Source organism: Macaca nemestrina, chromosome 3, assembly GCF_043159975.1.
Source record: "Macaca nemestrina isolate mMacNem1 chromosome 3, mMacNem.hap1, whole genome shotgun sequence".
Classification (NCBI taxonomy): domain Eukaryota; kingdom Metazoa; phylum Chordata; class Mammalia; order Primates; family Cercopithecidae; genus Macaca; species Macaca nemestrina.
Genome location: NC_092127.1, coordinates 87,333,438 through 87,357,725, shown reverse-complemented (window position 1 = coordinate 87,357,725; position 24,288 = coordinate 87,333,438). Strand labels below are relative to the sequence as shown.

The 24,288-nt window shown below is 36.0% G+C and overlaps 1 long non-coding RNA gene across 1 annotated transcript in view; it reads left to right on the top strand.

Annotated features, from left to right (window-relative positions):
* The window catches only part of LOC105486350 (uncharacterized), a 32,148-nt gene extending 11,185 nt beyond the window's left edge, over positions 1-20,963 (top strand). Inside the window, exon 3 of the long non-coding RNA XR_011620560.1 lies at positions 20,936-20,963. This is a non-coding gene — a long non-coding RNA (uncharacterized lncRNA). The remainder of the gene's footprint in view (positions 1-20,935) is intronic.
* The last annotated feature ends 3,325 nt before the right edge of the window (positions 20,964-24,288 follow it).

Sequence of the window (24,288 nt, the reverse complement as noted above, 5' to 3'; positions counted from 1 at the left end):
GATGTTTTTTAAATAGACCTTATTTTTTAGAGCAGTTTTATGTTCACAACAAACTTGAGCACAAGGTACAGAGATTTCCCATATACTCTCTATGCCTACATATGCACAGCCTCCCCCATTATCAATATCCTCCACCAGGGTAGTACATTTGTTATGTTAGATGAACCTACATTGAAACATAATTATCACTGAAAGTTCATAGTTCCCTTGGCATTCATTCTTGGTGTTGTGCATTGTATGGATTTTTACAGATATGTCATGACATATATCCACCATTATAGTATCATAACAAGATAGTTTCTCTGCCCTAAAAATTCTCTGTGCCTCTGGTGGGAATGTTGATAATGGGGAAGACTAGGCATGCTTATGGGTAGGGAGTATATGGAAAATCTCTGTACCTTCCTCTTACTTTTGCTGTGAACCAAAAATTGCTCTAAAATTAAAGTCTATTAAAAAATTTCTGTGTGCTCTGCCTATTGATCCCTCCCTTCTCCCTGATCCCTGGAAGCCACTGATCTTTTTACTGCCTCCATAGTTTAATCTTTTCCAGAATGTCACATAGTAATAAGCAGTGAATCTAACAGTATACGGCCTTTCAGATTGATTTGTTTTACTTAGTAATATGCATTTAATGTTCTATGTCTTTTCATGGCTTGATAGCTCATGTCTTTTGCATGCTGAACAATATTCCATTGTCTTGCTGTCCAAAGTTTATTTATCCATTCTCCTACTGAAAGACATCTTGGTTGCTTCCAAGTTTTGGTAAGAATGAATAAAGCTTCTGTGAACACTTGTGTGCTGGGTTTTGTGTGGTCAAGATTTTCAATTTGTTCAGGTAAATACCAAGGAGTACAATTGCTGAATTGTATGGTAAGAATGTTTTGTTTGGTCAGTCGTGTGTGGTGGCTCATGCCTGTAATCCCAGCACTTTGGGAGGCTGAGGCGGGTGGATCATCTGAGGCCAGGAGTTCGAGACTAGCCTGGCCAACATAGCAAAACCCTGTCTCTACTAAAAATACAAAAACTAGCTGGGTGTGGTGGTGCATTCCTGTAGTCCCAGCTACTCAGAAGGCTGAGGCACAGTAATCGCTTGAACCCAGGAGATGGAGGTTGCAGTGAGCTGAGATCATGCCATTGCACTCCAGTCTGGTGACAGAGTGAGACTCTGTCTCAAAAAAGAACAAAAAACAAAAAACAAAAAACAAAAAACAAAAAACTGGGTGTTTCCCTTCCTCCAGATTTGTTAGGCTCTGATAAAACCCCAGTAGTTTAAGCAGTTTAAGCGTGGTAAGTATTTTGCCACTAAGGGAGGCCTTGTTATGAAGAATAGAGTTTTCTGGTGTATTTCAAAGTAGCTTCCATTTCTTTCCTCCTGATAGATGCAGGAGAGGACTTTTCTTCACTATTCACTATGACAGCTTGGTTGAGTTCCTGGAGGTAAAACTCACAAAACTGTGGGGATATCCAATGACTTTTATCTCTCAATCTTGTCCACATTGAACCTCTAGCAGTTAATTACAGTTCATGCAACCCTACCCTGGCATTGGCTCCAAAGGATATTTCCGCTGGAGGGTTGATGTGGTGGCTCCTGGTGGGGTGGAGGAGTATGTTCTGCTTCTGTAAATTATGGTTCTCTGTACGTTCACTTGTCTGCCCTTCCAATCAGGGTAGTGGCTTGCCCTGTGATATATGACTTCTCTGATGGACCTAAGGAGAGTTTATTTTTCAGTTTCTTCAGCGTTTTACTTGTTCAGAGGAGAGACAACTTCCAAGCTTCTACATGGTGGACTGGAGCCTGGAAGCCTGAAGTTCTCTCCATCCAGTGAATTTTAAGTTTCACGTATATTTTTTATTTCTATAATTTCTGTTTGTTCCTTTTCAAAAGTTTCCTGCTCAATTCTTATTACATTTTTATTGCCTTATTATTTTGTTAGACATCATAAGCATGCTAATTTTGCTTTCAAAATTTAACATTTTGGAAGATCTGAAATGTTTATGGACACCTCTATTTACTTAATCTAGTATCCTTGCTCATGTACTCTTGTCATCTTATGTCTTAAAGAAAACCTCTCATTGCAAACCTATGTTTATTGGAACTTTATTTGTGAGGATTTTCGAGACTTTTATTGAGTGTATGTTCCTGCAGAGATTTTTTGCTTTTAACCTCTACCGGCAACATAGATTCCTTTCACATTTGGGCCACTTTAATTTCTTTCCTTCGTGTTTTTTTTTTGGGGGGGGGAGAGTCATGCAGATACTGTAATTTCAGACCTACAATTACTATATAATGACTGACTGATATTCATAAAGTTTCAGAGAGTTCCTCAACTACTCCATCTTTTCACCTCACGGACCCAGAGCTGAAATTACCATAGACAAGATTCCCTGCTGAATTCTCTCCTGAGGCAGTTTTTTTCTAGTTTATCATTTCACAGAGGATGTAGCACATTAGGGCTTCTAGACTTATGGCTGAGTCCCCAATAGAACACTCCAAATGTCTTTTCTTTTGTCTCTCATGTGGCTTTTGAAATTACAACTCTGTGTTGCTGAAGATTGGCAGATGCCACATGGCAGCTGCTGCTGGATTTAAAGCCTGCTTTCCTCTCCGATTCATAATGTTATTTCATTTTTGGCCTTTGAGAATTAATTTTCTTCATTTTCTGTTAGAGATATAGTTTTGATATAGACTAAAAATAGTTTAAAAATATTTTGTACACCAATTTTAGATCTATTATAGTGATAATGTTTTTCATATATATACTGGCATATTTAACTTGAAAAGAACACTTGAAAATTTAATTTTGAGCTTGGGTATTTATTTTTTATATAGTAAAGAATAAATCATTCTATAAAGCAGGTATTTAAACAGAGTAACTCCCTATTTACCAATAGTTTTAGAGGTATTTTGGATTTCCTTCTCCTTAACTCTCTATGTGCTTAAGTGATTGCTTTTTTTTCCCAACATACACACACACACACACACACGCACACGCGCACATGTGAATGCATAATTTTTTTCTCACTGATTAAAAGTACTTCTATTACTAGAACTGAATAGACTTGACTTTTTGACCTGCATACGTATTGAACAGTACTTTGGCTTTCATGCCCTAAAATCCCTACTGCAAAATTTAGATACTTATTGAAAAACTTTATGTGTTAAGTATACATGTTACATGTTTAACTGTGGAGCTAAGAATAGTTTTTTGCACACAGTAAAAACAATGGATTTGGAATATTCTTGTGCCTCCAACATTTAAATAAATTAAGTTTAAAATATAGAAATGCAATATTTAGTTTTCTTTTTTTTTTTTGCCTTGATTAGTTTGTTGATTGTAGAATTTGATGTATGTGATAGGAAATCTGTGTATATTTATTATAGAAGCAATAATACAAGATAGCAGCATTTAAAAGGGACAGGGATAATTTAACCCTGATTAATGTAGAAGTAATCAGTACAATTTGCATGGAAATACAACTGAAAAACAGCAGAAACTTTCCTTAAAGTCCATTAAGTATACTTTAACATATGTGATAAAGAACTATCAAAGAACATTTTAAAATAGATTATATTTTTAGAAATTATTTTCAATGCAGGCAAGCTTAGTGACGTCTCATTTTGAAAAATCTGTATTTTGCACATATTTTTAGAAAAGCCATTACATTGACTACCCAGTATTTGATAGTGTGGTAGGCATTTGCAAATGTCAATTTCTCTGCTATTTCCTGGCATTGGAAGACTTCGCTTCCTCGCCCTCTCAAATTTATACGGGACAGGATGACTTGCCTGGGACAGTAAAATGTGCACAGGAATGAGTTATGTCACTTCCAGGCAGAAATGTTTAGTTGCTTGTGCTCTGTCTCCCCTGTCAAATGATGCTGGTAGGAATGTAGGATGATACCCAACTACCATGAGATGGGTACAACCCAGAATTCTGAACCAACACAGCATAGCCACTCTGGGAGTTACCCAGATCTGCACCTTTGCCTGGGAAATAATTATACTTTTGTCATGTAACAGCACAATTATTTGAAGTTGTTTGTAACTGCAGCGTAACCTAGACCACCCTGGCTAATACCAAGTAGTAAAACATGAAGTACTTTAAACAAATACAGAAAGAAAAATTGATAAATGTAGACAAATTGAGAACAAATGAGATAATGTATTTTATACTGAGGCGTTATACAAGTCTTAAAATGCACCAAATTTCAGATACAATTAGTTTATTTTTTAGAGTGCTTATTAAAGCAAGTTGAAATCTAGTTCATTCTGTTTGCTTTTTGCTATATTGTGATATTTTATTCTGAGATAAGTTTTAAGCATATGGATTAAGTATTTTTATGCGAATATTCTTTGTTAAGCACAACAATTATTTATTGAATTTAATTATTCTGATCTGTCACTATATATCATATTCTTTCCAGCCTAGAGTTAACATTAGAACAAACCTCAAATGAAATTGTGGAGGGCGTGTGTGGGAAACAATATGATTTTGTAACTATGTACAGGTGGGGCAGACATTTTTATTCACTTTGTTTTATTTGTTTTATGTTTTGCTTGTTTGCGTGCTTGGCATTTGATTCTCTTGTTCATGCTGGGAACTTCTTCACCCTCAGCGTCTTGCTGGGAGAGATTTATTTGCAGGGGTAGTACAGTGCCGGCTGGAACTTCCAGTGACAAACAACAGGACAACTTGGTTCCTGTTGTTGGAAGTCAGCTATTGTTTCCTACTATTGTGGCCTCCCCTCGATCTGCCACCTATTCTTCAAATCTGCTTCTCTAGCCATGCAGATGACTTTTGAAGCCTATTCTGTCAATAAATTCCACTTCCTAGTCAATTTCGATTTTTTAACTAAGCACACTTACTAATAAAAGATAGCACTCCGAATTACTTTCAGTTTCTATGTTGGCAAAATATTGAGATTTTTTCACTTTCGTGCAGAACAAATAATGCTTTGGCTTTTACAGTTATGTGTCTCATTTCACATATGTTATGTTTCCTTTATTTAACCATTTATTTTGTCATACATTACGATGCTCTGCTGAGACACAAGAATGGCATATTATATCATATATATTATATAATGATACATAATATGTAATTATGATGTGGGTAAGGGAGGCACATGTGGCAATTTGGAGAAAAATTCTGTATGTGTGTATTAGCATGTGTGTGGCGGGGGTCATTACATGTAACACCTTCAGTATTAACATGATATGGTAAATTCTTTATTAAATGGATCTCCGTTGAAATGAATAAATGATCTTTAACCTCATACGAATCTCTAAGGACATAGCTACCCTTAGGAGAAACCCTAAGACCTCATTGGGAGCAGATTTGATTCAGTTAACAGTCTATTTGTAAAAACTAATACAAATCAGTGAAGAAAATATTAATAGTCCTTAAAGAGATAACATTGAAAGAGTAGAATGATTGGGGCTTCATATTAGTTGGAGTTCTGATTCCATGCTGTGAGGAGAGAAAAGAAGTAGGAAATACAAAATTGTAGTAAAATCTAGTGCTTCAGTTTAATTCAACAAATATTTGTTGGTTGCCTACTAAGTATAAGGCACTGTTCTGAGTGTTATAGTAATCAAAAAGAGGAGTGATCCCTGCCCTTGAGCAATGTATTACTCAATTGAATAAGTGCTTGAGCCCTATGTATGCCAAGTACTAGTTAGTCGCAATACCAAGATATATGAGAAAAGATCTTATCTCTCAAAGACAAATAGCTGCAGCTATGAAATTGCTACCAAAGGTGCAAACCTGGCTAGTCCTCTGCCTTGTGGGAGAGCCTAAGATTCTTGCTACATTTCTCCAGGGTGACACGATGATTAAACTATTATAGATCCTCTCCTTCAGTACTGCACTTGCTCTCTCAGGCAGGCATCAATGCCCAGTTTAGGCAGCCCAAACACATGAATGATGGTGGTTTTTGGTGTCTATCTCTTTTTCTTCTGTTGGAAATTCTGGGATTTATTTTCCATTTAATTCCTTTCATGTATCTGTATATGTTGTATACCAAAAATTATGGTTCATATTTTAATAGTGGCTTTTCATTTTCAATTTTATTTCTAAATTGAAGTATTGAACACATAGTAATTACAGTGTGATTTTTGTTTGGTCAGGCATCTTAAATCTTCCTGTCAACTTATTGACCATAATAAATGTCCATGCTACAAGTCAGCAAGCCTGTAATTGACTCAGAGTTTTCAGACAGTGATTTTCCAGTGAAGAATAAGCAGGAGGGTTTTTAGTGCAAGTAGCCAAATTCTTTATCTGTTGGCGTACTACACCTGGCATTCTGAAGCTTACCAACATCTTCTATAGGCATGCTGAGTTGTCTCTTTTCTTCTACACAATGGAAGCAGGGTTCAGTGATTAAATGAGTAGTTAGAAGATCTGTTTTAAAATACTATGCAAGCTGGAATATATGCCAGAGGGTGTGTGCTAGGATCCACAGTTCTCTTACCTGCAGAAGGAGGTAAGGGAATAATCCTTCTCCCATGTACATCACAAAAATTAAATGAGATACTAATTTAAAACATAAGTTCTAACACGTGGTCGGTATATAACTAACTCATTGCCTTCTTTATCTTATTATTATATTTTGATTATTCCACGTATAAAATTTACCAATATGGGCATTCGTTTTGTCAAAATTAAAAAATAATTCATCATAAAATACATTTCCAGACTTTCTCACTGTGGTTATGGAGTTCCTCAGGCTCATAAGTAGAAGGTTCATTGTTTAAAAATAGACTCAGTCTCAATTTCTCTGGAGTAAGGTTCTGGTACTTGGGATGTTATTTTTTTTACCCTCCCACTTTTTTTGGGCACAGTTTTCCATGATTCATTTCCATGGCTTTAAAGACTGAATATTAATAGACAGAATCTTTATTTCTATACCAGTTTTAAACTTACATTTCTTTAAGCCTGATCCTGGTTGGTAAATACATATGGTAGTGAAAATGTACATTCTCCTGAGAAAAATTACTTCATCATATATAGTTATTATTTTTCAATTAATAACAAATAGAAAAGTGATTTACGTTTAGAAGGCGTTTTAGACCCAGTGTGCTTCTTAACCATCTCCAAAACCACAGACACATTTCTACTCTCTCTGAAATTCAGTTTCTTTCTCTGTATACTTAGCATTCATGCAATTGTTTTTAACAAAGTAGTGTATATCAGAACTTTTTGACTTAGAAATTACTACATAAACATTAGAGTCTATAATTATGAAAGTAAGAATTGGCCTATGTTGTTAAATAAAATGAAAGTAGAAAGAGATTGAATTAATCTTTTGTTTGGTTGGAATATTGTTCTGATCAGAATTGGAAAGCAAGCCCGGTGAATAATTTATTACCAATTCTGCATTTTCTCAATTTTCTATTTTTATTTTGTTTTAATAGAACCAGGATATTGTATTTATCAGGGACAAGGTCAGTCGTAAGAGCTCTTTAAGGCTAATTCAATTTATGACCAGTGCCTTCAATCACTATTTCTTTTTGGCTTGTTTACCCTGGAATACCAGTATTTTTAGGTGTACTTTCAACCCTCAGGATTTTCCACTCTGGCACTGTAGCTGAAATAATATCCTTTCTTTCCTCCTTAGGTGAGCCAAAAATTGACCTTCCTATTTAGTAACTGAGAGCTGATTCAGTCAACTAGTCTGTTGAATGGGCTTTGTCAAGGTGTTAAGACAGGCTCATCCTAGAGATATAGGAAGAATAGTATTAGGTGCAGAAGGTAAGTCCTTTGTGAGGGTGGATGTGGTTAATATTGATAAAGATTATTGAGATTCATGGAGAATGTGAGGAGATCTAGAATTTATAAAGGTAGAATTGTGTTTGAATACAATTTAATCTTCTAAATATTTGATTGTTAACATCTTGTGAAGATGGAGAAAAAATATTTTACCAGTGGAAAATATAAGAGAATATTGTTGAAATCACAACATCATTGAGAATATGCTTTACTAAGCCTGTCTCAGGGGTAGAAGCTGAACTGCCAGGCTTTTAACATGAGCTAAACTCTTTTGCTTGAGTTCAGGTGAATGATTTGCTTGTTATACTAGAAGAAAGAAGGGAAAAATTGCGAAATGTGGGAGTGGAGCTAGTAAGATAGAAAATGAGGAACGTCTACATGATGCCTTGGTCCTTCCCTCACTTGCTGAATCAGGTTACTAAATTCACAAAATCCTGAAGTTTTAGGATTAAGACATAGATCCTGCACTTACTCTAATGTTGGTGATCTGAGGCATCATGTCTCCACCCACTCAAAAATATGAGTTAGAACCATGAGGAAGTTAGTGACTGAGAACTCACAAAAATCACAAGCCAAGCTTTTGACCTTTCCATGGAAGGAAGACCAACGAATTAGAAGGCAAGCTAAGTTTAACCAGGCCATAGGGAGCCAGTGGACCCATGGATAGCATCTAAACAACAATAGTAAAAGTTATTTCTGCCTACAGGTTGCAAGGTTCTATCTATTTTTCTGAAGACAAAAAACTGGAGACCTAAGTGTGTAAGTGACATGTTTTAATTCACAACACTGCACTTCCGGCCCAGAAAGGCAGTGAAGGTAAACCATAATTCATTCATGTACTTTTTCCAATAAGTGAGGAGAGTTCTGCAGATGAAGTGAGCTGATCCCATCCTGACTGGCTTATCAGTTCTGGGACTTTCTCAAAAGGTAAAGTGACCCAGGGTGGTCCTCAACCCTCATTCCAACTTGGAACTAATGTTTTTGATAACCCATTGTTGTTCTTAAAACACTATATCTCGGCCGGGCGCGGTGGCTCAAGCCTGTAATCCCAGCACTTTGGGAGGCCGAGACGGGCGGATCACGAGGTCAGGAGATCGAGACCATCCTGGCTGACACGGTGAAACCCCGTCTCTACTTTAAAAAATACAAAAAACTAGCCGGGCGAGGTGGCGGCGCCTGTAGTCCCAGCTACTCGGGGAGGCTGAGGCAGGAGAATGGCGTGAACCCGGGAGGCGGAGCTTGCAGTGAGCTGAGATCCGGCCACTGCACTCCAGCCTGGGCGGCAGAGCGAGACTCCGTCTCAAAAAAAAAAAAAAACAAAAAAAAAACCAAAAAAAAAAAAACCACTATATCTCACATCTTTATCCTTGGAGCACCCTTATTTGTCCATCACTGCCCCTCTCTCAGGCCCTTTGTCTTCTGCAGTTCTCCTTCCTGGTTTGCCCCAACCTGCTTTCCTTTCTCCTCCAAGTCTTTCCCTTCATAAGTCCCTCTTTTGCGGTGAACTGATGTCCTGAATCCTAAAACTACCCTGAATACTTCTACTTTCTGCCTTAACCAACTCCTCTCCTCTGTTATACTTCTCAGTTCGCTGCAACCTGGTTTCTACCCCATTCTACTGGAATCATTCTTATAGGAATGGTTGCATTTGCAATAGAAACTAACAACAATTCTGTGAGTTAGGTACCATTATTCTCATCTTATCATGGGGATAATAATAGAACTGAATTCACAGGGTCTGTGTGAGCTTCAAATAGTATGCACTTTGTTTTCAATTGACACTCACTACTACTGCCCTTTTTTGTTATTTTTGAGATAGGGTCTCGCTCTTGTCACCCAGGCTGGAGTGTAGTGGAATGATCATAGCTTACTGCAACCTTGAACTCCAGGGCTCAAGTGATCCTCCCGCCTTAGCCTCCAGAGGAGTTTGGACTACAGGTGTGCATCACCATGCCCAGCTAAATTTTTTAAATGTTTTTATAGAGATGGGGTATCACCATGTTTCCTAGACTGTTCTAGAACTCCTGGGCTCAAGCAATCCTCCTGCCTCAGCTACTCAAAATACTGGGATTATAGCCATGAGCCATGGCACTCAGTCTGTTGCTACTATTCTTATTACTATCATGTTGTTGTGTGTTTTATTTTTTTACTTTTTTCTTCTTTGGAAATGCTCTTTTTCCTTATTTCTGGAGCAAGTTTCTTTTTGGATTTTCATTCTTCTTATCTGGACACCTTCTGTGTTTCCCTTGTAGCTCTTCTTCCTTTACCATTCCTTGGAAATTTAATGTGTTTTGGAGCTCTTCCTGGGCCAAAGGCCATAGAGGAAATATCTTCTTTCACCATTTCTACTATTATCTATTTGTTAGTTATTCTCAACCCTTTACCTCCAGATGATAACTTCACTGAGTTCCAGAATCATTCATGTAATCACTATTTCTCTATTTTTCCCATCTCAGTGAATGGAAACACTTGCCAGTTGCCCAAGTCAAAAACTGGATATCATTAATGATTCTCCATCATATTCAGTCAATCAATAAGAAAAGAAAGAATAAAAAATAAGCATTGGGATCAGATTGCGAAACACCTTAAATACCAGGGAATAAACTTTAGAAGTAGAAGACTAGAGATATGTGTAGCTGAGTATGAGTCCTGGTTTAATCTCTCTCTGTTTAAGCTTAGGCAACACAAAGAAGAGAGAAACAGAGAGGAGCTGTCCTGAGCTGCAGTCAGTTTTCTGATTGACAGATCTGGGCAAATAGCATTGTTAGGAAGATTGAAGAAAATATACTGCAAGCACTTGAAACACAAAAGCTGTTATTGTAACTCAGTCTGTAGGTGATAGTTCCTGTTATCGGCAATCGTATTTCTATATTTATTGGGAAGTTAGAGACTATTGAACTAAAGGTGCATAGAAACAGATTTTCCCTCTTCCCTGAGAGTATGTAGAGACCTGCCTTGGGACTCTATGTCTATAGTTTAATCAGGCATTTAGTATAAATGAAGACACTCTTAACTGGAGTAAGTGGCCCTGTGACTCCTGAGACATTCTCAGAGGTACGTAAGGATTTATGGAGATGCTTAACCTGCAATTTCCGCTTAAAGCCACATCTGGCCCAGCCATGTTTCCAAACAGGATGCTAGAGCCCTGTTTAACTCAGAGGAGATCCTATTAACGGTAACTAAGCTCTTTAGCACTTTAATAAACCCAGAAAATATACTTTTAAACATCTTCACAAGCCTATTTATTTTGTTTTTAAGAATGAAAACTCAGCTCATTATTTTCTTTCCTTTTAGAGAGAGCCTATGAATTCTGTTACAGTTGCATTTTTCAATCTTTTCTATAAAAAATTACAAATCATATGAGCCAAGAAATTGTAACAGGTTGAAGCTGGAAGAAAGTAAATCTTCAAATGTTTTTGGGAATAGTAAAGCTTGGTCTAATAATGCCTCTAAAGTTTTGTAATGAATCACTTTTCCATTGTGCTGGAGGATGGAATTTTGCCTGACTTCTTTTCAAGAGTGTTCTGGAATTAGTAACCTAACTACTAACTCACTTTTTGTCTCTTTGAGATATTTGTCCTGACAGTCTATGTTTTCTTTTCTGAATTTCATATCTGGCCCTATTCCCTTGGGCCAAACAAAATGACTAATTTCTTCCCCATTTTAGCTTTTTTTTGGTAACATATGACCTATTATTCTACTTCCAGTTTGCTCCACCTTAACCAAACTGTCCACATTTAGGGGCTTGAGTCTTCCTTTATTTCCTTCATTGTTTTATTCTTGATTGTGTTACTGGTACCACTGATAACTACAGTGTAAAATGCACAGTTTTCCAAGTTTGAAAATTAATTTGGTAGCTATTGTTGCCAAGGAAACTACTTTTACTGTATATCAGTTTTATTTAGCACATAGAGTCCACTATGAGATAGGTTTTAAAGAATCACAGCCAGATTTCTTTGCCTAATATTTTTCTTTTTTCTTCTCTGTGATTCAGAAAATTGGGCCTTAGTTCCAGAAGAAGCTGAGGAAAATAATAACTTCCCTGAGCACGAACTTTAAATATACACATTGTTTATGAAATATCAATGGTCAACTGAGACACTCGCTGGTGAGATTCCTAAAATCTCGCTGGGGAACCCATATTTAACACTGGATTACTGAATGAGCCTATAAAGATTTAAGCTTTGCAATATTATTTACGTTTTATTTTACAATATAGTCTGTCTCAAAAAATTATACTCCATAAAGGTAACCCATTCTTTGGCATAAGACCAGAATAGTCTTCCCTATAAATACATGCTTCCTATTACTAAATTTTAGGAAATGATAAATGATTATGAAAATGCTATGTAATTATATATTTGCATATTTATATACTACACTCATTAATTTAAAATTTACCATGCTTTGTTTTAAATTAGTTCAGTTAACTGACCAGATGGTAACAATGCTATTTCTGTCAAATCCTTAGGAGAATACTTGATACATCTAATAAGATATATCAAACACCTGAAAAGAATAGATAGTTGTTGACTGTGGTGTCTTCTCATGAAACAAATCACTATTTTCAGCCTTTAGCAGCCCAGATTTTTAATGTATCTGCCTCAAATAGCCAGAGGCAGACAGGATTAAAAACAAATGAGATCAGCCTTCTTCAGTTATCACTAAATAGGAGTAGCTGTTCACCACGGGCAGGTGGCTACTTGCAAAGCCAAAGCCCCATTCTGCTATCTTCATCACACCTCCCTTCCTTTATTATTCCTGTTAATAGGCTTGCATGACCAGTCAGGCAGGGGGGATATTTTTGCTCACAGCATCTATTTGTTTTTGCACAGATGACTATTTAGACAAACCAGCAGGTTCCTGTTAAAACTGTGAAGGAGTTGATATTTATCTACTTTCTTCCTGCTTTGACTCATCTGTGGCACACCCACCCACCCTCTTCTGATTACCTTCTGCCAATCCATTTCCCCCTAATAAAACAGGAACATTTACACCTTGGTCCTCATACCTTCACACTATACAATACAATTCCCCCCAAGGTATTTGCCTTAATTTAAATGTTTACTTTTCAGGACCAGAAAAACTTCACTAGCTGCTTTGTCACTGATCCTTTCACACCCCTTTATCAGTGAGATGATGAGGAAATAGTTTATCTCCATTTAAAAAAGGTAATACTTCTGAAAATAAGTTTTCAGAAGCTAGCAAACTGTAGCCACTCAAGTAAATATTTCTTCCTTTCTGCTGCTTTCCTTTTTCTCAGAAACTCAAACATCCAAGTATTTGGGTAGTTTGTGGGAAAATCCACCCTAATTGTTTTTGCCTTGGTTTCTTTTTTCTTTCTTTTCTTTTTTTTTTTTTTTTTTTTTTTGAGACAGAGTCCTGCTCCTTGCCCAGGCTGGCGTGCAATGGTGCGACCTCTGCTCACTGCAACCTCCGCCTCCTGGGTTCAAGCAATTCTCCTGTCTCAGCCTCCTGAGTTGCTGGGATTACAGGCACACGCCACCACGCCTGGCTAATTTTTTTGTATTTTTAGTAGAGATGGGGCATCACCATATTGATTAGGCTGGTCTTGAACTCCTGACCTGAGGAGATCCACCCACCTTGGCCTCCCAAAGGGATTTCAGGCGTGAGCCACCGCACCCTGCCATTTTTGCCTTGGTTTCTTAGGAAACTGTACGGGGCGAGTAATGTTCTCTGAGCCCCTCCCTGCTCCTGACCCAGAAACTACTTCCCAAGGAATGATAAACCTCATATGTGACTGTTTATGATCCCTTTCCCAAGAGCTGATGGATACGCAGGAATATATGTTAGCATCTAGTCTCAGAGTTTTTGACTGGGCCTTGACTTTCTATTGTCTCTTTAAATCCGTATGCCCTTATATGCACCTACTTACTCTCTTTTCTTTTTTTCTCATTTTTCTGTGCCAGATATCTAGCAGCATTTACTCACTAGGACCTTGCTTCAGGTACTGTGCTGACATTGGCAGTTATAAGCACAAAAAAGAAAATTTGGTCCAACCCTCCCCCCCCCATAAAATTGACAATATAATGGAAGACAGACACATAAATAGGTATTTACAATGTCTTATACAACTATAGGAGTAAATTCAGAGAGCTATGGGAGCTGACTTGATATGAGTCATGTAGCATCAGTTAAAGCTAGCAAGAAAAGGGGGTAGAGAATTGAGGGGCCATGGTCAGAAAGATCCTGAAGAGTGAAACAGCACATACAACTTCCTAGGAGGGGTGAATCGGGGCAAATTGGCAGGAGTTGGAGCTATTTCACTATGGCTACGCTTTTGCATTTTACTATCACAGAATGTCAATATAAGGATGGTAATAATAATTAATTACTAATGTTCAAAGTAACTGCAGATGCTAGAAAAAAACTTTAATCTAGAGTAGTTATACAAAAATAATATTAAATATAGATATTTATAATAACTTTTATACTTTGAATCTAATTATAATAGAACATGTGTATTGAGAATCATACTTCCAGATCTAAAAGGGACCTTGTGGATCAACTAAGCCTCTTACTCAGTTTACAGATAAAGACAATGAGGGTCAATAGTAACAAGTGACAATTTCAAGGTTGGCCTGCTGAAAGCAGAGTGAGGATACTGGATTATTTAACATGCACACTATCAACTTAGTTGTAGTATAATTTTATTATAATCATAAACTCTATTTACATTTATTTTCAATAAATGGTATTATTCATGGGGCACATTTACTTGTTCTCCTTCAATTACTCCTATACTTCAGTTGAAGTTTTCAGGGCTTTGGTTATAAAATAATGATCAGTCATAGAGCCTATTTTATGTTATTTCTACTCCAGTTTTCTATATAGGAATTTGGACAACTAAAATACTTCCACTAAGTTTTCAGAGAATATGTGGACCATGACGTATCAAAATAAATCTGTACCTATATAGAATAGAGAGAATCCACATAATGCGATTCTGAAATTAATCAGTTCATTGGAGGGCTTTGTAATGACAAAAGCTAGTGTTTGCTTTATTTAAGCATTATCATCATTGGCAAATGTATTATAGTGTGCTCCAAACAGGATTCACCCTAATAGACAATGAGATTAACCATTTATTGAAGCAGTAAAGATAGTATTGCACTAGAGGGAACAAATGGAAATCTCAAGAGAAACCAAATGGGTATTACACAGGCTGATACCACTGTTTAATCCTCCCCTGTTCAATCACCAAATGCAAATGGAAAGTTGTTTTAAGGCAAAATTTAATCTCTTTTGCATCTGTTCTCTAAAGCCTTGTGTTAGACTGATATCTCACCGCAGAGCTGACATCCGAACAGGTTCAGGAGAATGCAAATCTAGCAGTAGAATGAAACCAAAGAATTCTGAAATTTGATTATTATTTCCTCCATTGTCATATTTCTGATTTCAATTTCCTGTATTGAGGAAGCAAGACAGCACAATTCTCAATATCGTCATTAGTGGAGAAGGTTACATAACTCCTGAAATGTCTTTTCCTCAGTAGAAGTATATTGAAAATCTAGAGAGAGAGGAACACAGGACGTGAGATACAGAATAACAGAATATTGGGTTTCTATCCTTGGCTAGCCACGTACCACGTTGTGCAGTCTCAAACTATTATGTACACACACAAAAAAGACAAGAGTAACACGATGCTTCATTGTTAGGTGGGGCATTACCCTAAGTCCCAATTAAGTTTCCCAAAAGCTATTCTGGACCATGTGGAAACCCCTTTTTGCTTTGGTAGAGATGCTTTTTACCTAAATCCAATTTTTTTTTCACGTGGAGTACTTTGTATTTCTTTTAAGCTCACTCTGAATCTCAACTCTTCACATTCCAACTGTGAGGAAAAGCTGGCCTAGAAAGAAAAAATACTGGTAGCAAGAGAGAACCGCAAAGAAATGCAAAGGAGCTGGGACAGATGCTAGGACTTGTCTCAGGTGTGACTTCTTTGTAAGGCACTGAAGCTCTACCCTGCTGGAGAGGAGAGCATTCAGAGAGCCAGAAACAATTGTCTTCACACAGGCTTCGTTATAGGTATAGTACTTTGGTCAACAAAATGTTCTTGGCATCTAACCATGATTATCCTCAGGGCAAGAAGCAGGAAGATCCTCAATCTCTCTCCCCTAAGGACTACTGGAGTACAAGATGTGATCAGCAAGATACCAATTAGTGGTTATCAAAATCTTCTGCCATCAACTTTGTTTTACCATAGGCTAAGTTTGCATAAAATCTCTAGCACTGGCTAGCATCTGGTGTGGGGGACTGTGGATCACTCTTCCACCTACTTACTTCTGGAATTAGAAGCATAGGTTCACAGTATGTCGAAGTTGGAAGGGACCCTGGAAGGTAGTCTAATTTATTAAATGCTTGAATCCCTTTCACTCCATTCTGGCAAGGTGATTATCATTATTCCTTGAATACCTCATGAAGAGTGAATGAAGAATGAAAAGACGGAAGGAAAAGAACATTGACTAATGAATACTATGTAGTAAGCTGTGTGCCAAGAAGTTGTACATATTTTACCACTTAAAATTCACATCAGTTCTGTGGATTATTTTATTTAATACGTTTCAACAGATAAGAAGAAAAGTTCAACTTGCCAAGAGGTCCAAGTATAAGTAGTCATTCTAGGATTTGTTATCCAGTCTTTCTGGACTCCAAATGTCATTTTTTTAACACAGCAACATTTACATATTTAATCCGAGGAACAACATTTACTTGGCATGTTTAAGGTATTGTTGAAAAAGGATAATGAAGCAATTTTGATAAACACTGAGATGAACACATTAGAATACCATGTATATATATATTTTAAATCACAGTATTCATTAGGTTAATGTTCTCCGTGTTACTATTTAACATTTGTTGACTGTTTATAAAGGCACTGTTCTAAGGGTTTTAAGAGAGTTATTTCATTTACTATTCACTACAGTTTTATGATTAGATTATGTCATCACAGGCACAGGGGTTGATTAACTTGCCTGGGGTGACCCTGCTGGTAAATGGTAAAGCCGTGATGTTTAACCTAGGGTTACTCAGGAGTGTAAACTTTTAGCCACTACACTATACTGACCCCTGGATGGTATTCTCTGTTTCTTTAGCTCAATGTACCACAAATATGAGGACTACTACTCCTTATGTCAGCTCCAGTGCCCAAAGTAATTCCAGAGAAAAACTTAAAGGATAGAAAATACCAATATATTCAACAGTATCCACATAGGATAGCAGAGACTGTGTGATCGATACTTACTATTTAATGTTTTATCAAGCGGCTGACCATTTTTAACATATGTTAATAGTTATATTTGCAGAAGAGAAAATTATTGTGATAAAAATTAAAAGGAGAATGCTTAATGTGATGATTATTTAAGGAAGCAAGTATTTTACTAGTCAACTATTCTTTTTGCTGATTAAGAACTTAATTTTATTAAAAATGAAGGCAAGTAATGATTTAATTGGAATTTCTAAAAGATCACTTTAAATTTTGACTAAAAAAGTGATACAAGTATTTTATAAAGTTAAAAAATCCTATAATACAAAGGCAATTGCTTCAAATCTACTTTTATTTAAAATATAATTAATAATTATTATGCAACTATTTGTTGAGCTCTTACTAGTTGCAAAACACAATGAAAGTTGCTTTCAGAAAAATCTCTATAAAGTTGCTATTTTATCCCTATTTTGCAGATGAGGAAACAGGCCAAAAATTTGTTTTGTTTTTTTTAAATAGACATGAGGGAGAGCTGGGAATCAAGATCTCTTTGAGAGAGCACTTAAGTTTATCTACTGAAGGAAAATTGATGATCTAAACTAAGTAATAATAGTGAAGATGGAAAGAAAGATATACATACATACATGTAAATACATGTAAATAAATATCAATACAAATTATACACAGAAATGTACATGTATTTTTTTATAGCAGTGTACAGAGTCATTCATTACTAGGATCTATTAAGTGACCTGGTGAATTGGAATTAGGGAGGGAGAAGAGGTTGTATTTAGGAATAAGAATGGAAGAGAATTGGGAGTGGAAGTTGCTAAATTTAGTTCTAAATGAAGTGTGTTTGTGGTTCATGTGAAACTTACTGGTGGAGATCCTTAGTGGGCACGTGAAACGTGAATCTGGATTTAGGAGATTGTTTGATGAGTGCTAAGCATATAAATGGTGATATATGAGTTCAGTTGTAAGAATCATGAGAAGTATGGGGGCAGAAATAAAGATCAGACTCTAAGAAGAATGAACTCATTAAATTGTATACTTCCATGTAGAACAATTGATGAATAATACTGTGTATAGATAGTGTGCAACCAAAGAGAAGCTGGTTACAATATGCAATTCATGTTACATAAATACGTTACATAACTCTTTGATTCACAATAAAATATGCTCAGGAAAGAAAACATACTGGGTTTTAACCTTCACATCCAGTAAGTCTTCAGTAAAATAATAAAAAGATAAAAGCTCAATATCTTTAATTCATTTTCAATAAACCATATATAATCAAAGTAAAAATGTAGGTGTAGTTACATCAACTATGAATAGGAAACATAACTTAAAATTTCCGAGCAACATTGGCATGAGATAACCAAAAGAAAGAGGAACTCAGTTTACAACATTTTTAGTTTTCAGTGCAAATTGTAAAATAACAGGAGATACCTTGCTCGAGTCTAGCCTAATCATAGCACAATGGCCACAGTGCTTCTTTTAAAATTTAAGTCAGATCTTCTCACTCCTCTTCTTCTCAAATCCCTTAGTGGCTTTTCTGGCTATATCCAAAGTCCTTACATCCACCTATCAGGCCCCATGTTATTGGCTTCCCATTACTTCTCCACCTTCTTCCCTTTCTCTCTTTCTTCTTTAATGTTCTCCAGCTACAGTGTTGAGTTTGTTGCTGTCTCGAAAATGCCAAATGGGTTTTTGCCTGAGTGCCTTTCCCCTAGCTGCTCTAACTGGCTGAATTATCTTCCCCAGGTATCTGTTTGTCTACTCCTGCACATCTTCAAGGCTTTGCTCACATGTCAGTTTTTTAAAAAGTAAGGGTAATCCTTATTTAAAAAGACCCAAATCACCACTACAAGTTGCCCCTTCTGTCTTCAGCCTTCATCCCCTTACCTTACTCAACTTTTTTTGTACCATTAATGACTTTAATATACTATATAATTTATTTGTAGTATTTTAGCAGATCTAAGAATCAACAATTTTAAGACATATTTTTATTTTATGTACAACTAAGGCAGAAGAAAAACTGCCTATGAAACCATGATATTCCATCAATGTAGAGATAAACCTAGATTCTATAGATGTTAAAATATGAAAAAAATTCATCTTGGACTTAATGAAATGCACATTTATTATGTCTCATTTTTTCTCCATTTCTCTATGCCAGAATGTAAGTCCATAATGGCCAAGATCTTTGTTGTTGTTTTTTTAATCCACTAGTATATACCCCAGATGCTTAGAATAATGCTTGGCAAGTAATAGGTTCTCAAAACATATTTGTTAAATGAGTTATTATTTAGAGAGAAGTCACCTTGGACTAAGTAAAGATCAAATAAGAGGAAGAATAGATGTCACCCAGAATTTATAAGCTGGTAGCAAAGGGGCTTAAAGATAATTCTTTTGGATGAATCAGCTCATGACTTTAGATAATTGCCTTACAAAGTTGAGGATGAGCACAGTTGTAGTAGTATATGAAAATGGTAAATCATGATCATGTTATCTACATTAGTTTCTACGTTAGTTATCTATTGCTACATAACAAGTTGCCCTAAAACTTAGCAACTTAACAAACATTTCTTATCACATACTTTTGTGGGTTATGAATCTGGGACTTGCTAATAATATGGCAACTTGCTATATCGAAACATGCAAACCAAGAAGATAGAGAGAATCTCTTGGCAAGATGAAAGTCACAATCTTTTGTAATCTAATTACGGAAACATCATTCCATTACCTTTGTTGTAGTCTATGGGTTAGAAACAATTACTAAATTCAGCTTACACTCAAAAAGAAAGATTATACAAGGTCATGAACAGCAGGAGATGGGAATCATTGGGATCCATCTTAGATGTCTGCCTACAACATTAGGTAAAGGCATCCAAATTACATGTACAGGAAGGAGGATGTGCTTGCCTGTGAAATTTCTAGGAAGATGCTTTAGTCAACACATCCTCGAGTACATATTGAAAAATGTTCTAAGTGGGCTTTTTCTCCCTCACTTTCCATCGTTAGTGGTGAGTTTCTGATATTAATTCTTCTCTGACCGTAGTTGATTGAATGATGGGCAGATACCTGACCAAAACCAGGCTGGTGAAATTCTGGCCAATAGATTTTGACTTCAAACTACGAAACTCTAGTTCAGTATTGCTCTGAGAGATGCCATAAACTTGGGAATTATGACTTGATCATCCTCTGTCACATGGAATGAGAAACCAGAAAAGAAAAAGATTTGCAGGAAGGAAAAGACAAAAATGTTTAGAGAAACCCAGAGACAAAAAAAGTGTCTAACGAATTTCCTATTCACATTTTTGGCCATTTCTGTAATAAGTTTTCATGAGACCCTTCTATTTTGTTACACATTTCCACTTTCTTTTAAACTAAAGCATTCTCAAGTTGGTTTTGTAACTTGCAACTAGAGTTCATACTAATTATCTCTTTAGAAAGACCTTTAAGATGCCTTTGTTACCATGACTGTGAATATGACACACTGTGGTGCCATTCCCTGACAAAGGCATAGGAAAAGCTTGAAGAGAAAACAAAGCCTTGAGCCTTCAGTCTAAATTACAGCACAATTTAAATTCTCAGCAAAGTGGTTATTTTTTTTCTCTACTTCACTCTTTATAAGATTTTGAAAGAGAGCATGTCAAGCAGGAATAGGTTAATAGGTTTTTAGGACCCCCTGTGGAATTAAATAGGCAGGAGTCTGAATGGTGGAATTGTCTCAAGGCACAACTAAAGCATAATGACTTCTGTCTAGTCATCTCTTATGTGTGTAATACATTTGTTTACTCAAAACTTGAAACAAAAGAAAAATACCAAACTAAAATATATGGTTCTTAAAAGATTGGCTTAAACTAACAAAATAATATTTGTAGGATTGAATGCAAACTTTATCTGTAACCATGATTCTGTAAATGTTTTTCAGATTTTCTGCACTGCAGGACACAAAAAATTACAGAATGTTCTAGGAATCTGAAAATACTTAGACTATAAAAGAGTGAGTAATACATGAAGTGTTGTCTGCATTGCCATTTCCATTTGAATTGTTTAATCAGCCTCTAATCTTTTTCCAAAACACTCTTAAATACCAAGTCACCTCTCTAACCAATATTGAGCCAAAAACTGAGTTTGGAGACATTGTACTAAAGTGTCAGCTCTGTTTATTTTCTTTCTTTTATGTGTGTAGCTCATATTTTATGCTCAGTTACCCTTATGAATACTAGGTGCCTATCTCTACATGCAGTAATCTTCCATATCTTTGGCCAGTGACTTCTAAGTCAATGATAGCTGCATAGTATTGATTTGCTTTTATACTGTTGACTCAGAAGAGATCTTGTCAAAAAGGTCAGATTACATGCCAAGACAAAATAAAATACTGAGAAAGGGAATTTTTTAAAAAGAACTCTTAGAACTCAGTGAGGTATGTTAGAGAGCTTTTCCCATCATTCATATTCCCATTTAGGACAAAAGGGTTGTCCTTGGTGAAAGGGGTCAACTAAACCAAGAGCTGAAGTTTCAATTAACGGATCTTGTACTTACTGTGTGTTCCTGAGCAAGTTACTTCAGGAGAAAGGTTTTTGTGGGGGAAGAAAAAATCTCTGGGCTTAATTCACTGATGATTGACATAATTACATTTGTGGAGGAAATTGACCATCTGTAAGTAGCATCCTCTGGGATGCATAGGTGTGTGTGGTTTGCCCACAGACCTCCTGCGCAAGTTTCTGCCGAGTCGTCTTCAGCTCAGAGGCTAATTAAAGATGTGAAACTGCCATATTGAAATACAGCCATGGAAAGATCAGAAAATATTATTAGCTTCATTATAAATCAAAATTGCTATGCAACATAGCAATATTACTTTAATACAATATCTTGAAGCATATATTGAATTTCTATAAATTCACAATTTTCTATCAACTTCCAATGCCACCACCTTAGTTTAGTTTCTGGTAATTCCACATATACACCACTATAGACATCCTAGTGGTTATACCTACCTTTAATTTCTGGTGTTTCTAGTGCATTTTGCAGGATTCTACCAGATTATTCCACATTTATGAGAGCTATTTCTCAATTGAGGATCACCATTTACTTTCAAAGAATAATGGCATCATACACAAGGGCTCACCTTTGTATTAAACTCCTCTTCCTCTCCTCCCTGTCCACTTTCTTTTTCTTCACTGTTCATCTTTCTCACTCCTTTTCCTCTTTCCTCTTCTCTCCTCCTTTTTTCCTTGCCCTTCCCTTTTTCTGTTATTTTTCACTCAGACTATGTCTTGCCTTCTTTCTTTCATGTAATATGGTCATTACACTGCCTTTTATTTAGAAAAATTTCCTTCCTTTTTCAAAATTCTAAAACTGAAAAACTGAAAACTAAAATAATTTTCAAAAAAAAATGGTTTTGGAGCAAAACTAAACTGATGTGTCTATTTTTCATCCTTATTTATCTCACTAAGCATAAATAGTCAGACACTATTCGTGCAGAAATACGGATATATTTGACTACTTAAACTTCACGTAAGCCACTGAGGTAAGCACACTCTGCTATCTTTATAAAATTGAAAAAATCTGAGTTCTAAAACACATCTGGCCTGGAGAATTTGATAGTAAATTTTGGATCTATCATCCAAATAGTTTTTACAATTGTTACTGCTACTGTCATGCATCCCTTAGTGGTAAGGATATGTTCTGAGAAATGTAACCTTAGGTGATTTATATATCTTGAGAACATCATAGAGTGTACTTCCACAAACCTAGATGGAATAACCTACTACTAACCAAGGCTATATGGTACAGCTTATTGCTCCTAGGCCACAAACCTATACAGCAAATTTCTGTACTGAATATTGTAGACAATTGTAACACAATAGTCTTTGTGTATCTAAACATAGAAAAGGTACAGTAAAATACAGTATAAATGCTAAAAAAAATTGTGGTACACATGCACAGGGCACTTACCTCGAATGGAGCTTGCAGGACTGGAAGTTGCTCTGAGTGTCAGTGAGTGAGTGGTGACTGAATACGAAGGCCTAGGACGTTACCGTACTCTCCTGTAGACTTTATAATTACTATATACTTAGACTACGTTAAATGTATAACACTATTTTTCTTCAATAATAAATTAGCTTTAGCTTACTGAGCTTACTATAAATTTTGTAATTTATTAGTTTAAATTTTTTAATCTTTTTGACTCTTTTGTAGTAACATTTAATTTAAAACATAAACGAAAATGATTTATATCCGTATTCTACAAACTTTTTTTCTATTTCAATTTTTTTCCTTTAACACTTTTTTTTGTTAAAAACTAAGGCACCAACACACATTAGCCTAGGCCTACACAGGGTCAGGATCATCAGTATCACTGTTTTCCACCTCCACATCTTATCTCACTGCAAGGTCTTCAGGGGCAAGAACTTGCATGGAGCTGTCATCTTCTGTGGTAACAATTTCTTCTTCTGGATGCCTCCTGTAGGACCTGCCTGAGGTTGTTTTACAGTTAGCTTTTAAAAAAGATATATAAGTAGAAGGATTATGCTCTAAAATAATGATAAATGTATAGTATATTCGATACATAAACCAGTAACATAGCCATTTATTATCACTATCAAGAATTTTGTATTATACATAAATATATGTGCTATATTTTTATACAGTAGGTTTGTTTACATAAGCATCACCAGGAACATGTGTGTAATGCCTTGTGCTGTAACATTAGGATGCCTATGATATCATTAGGCAATAGGAATTTTCCAACCTCATTATAATCTTATGGGGCCACCATTGTTTATGCAGTATGTTGTTGACCAAAATGCTGTTATGTAGTGCATGACTGTACTTCTAAACTGTCCATTGCTTCCTCTTTTCCACTAGCATATTACATTTCTATCCAAACATCATTTACGCTTGAAAATGAATAACATCTCTCCACAAACATAAGGGGGAAACCACCCATAATTACACAACATTTTAATAAAATGATAAGCAAAAGGCCAACACAGAAATAATAATAGTACGAGAGAGCAGGAGAAACTTTTGGAGGTGATAGCTAGGTTTATGGCATAGACTGTTATGATGGCTCCACAGGTGCGTAGTTCTCTCCAAACTCATCAAGTTGCATACATTAAATATATACAGCTTTTAATATGTCAATCATAATTCAATAAAGAGTTTTTTTTTTTAAAAGAGGCAAAAAGCTAAATGCTACCCAACCAGAGTAATTACGGCAAGAGTTTGGAATGTAGCTTTTTAGTTTCCTCATGTTTGCATAACCGTATGTCTACG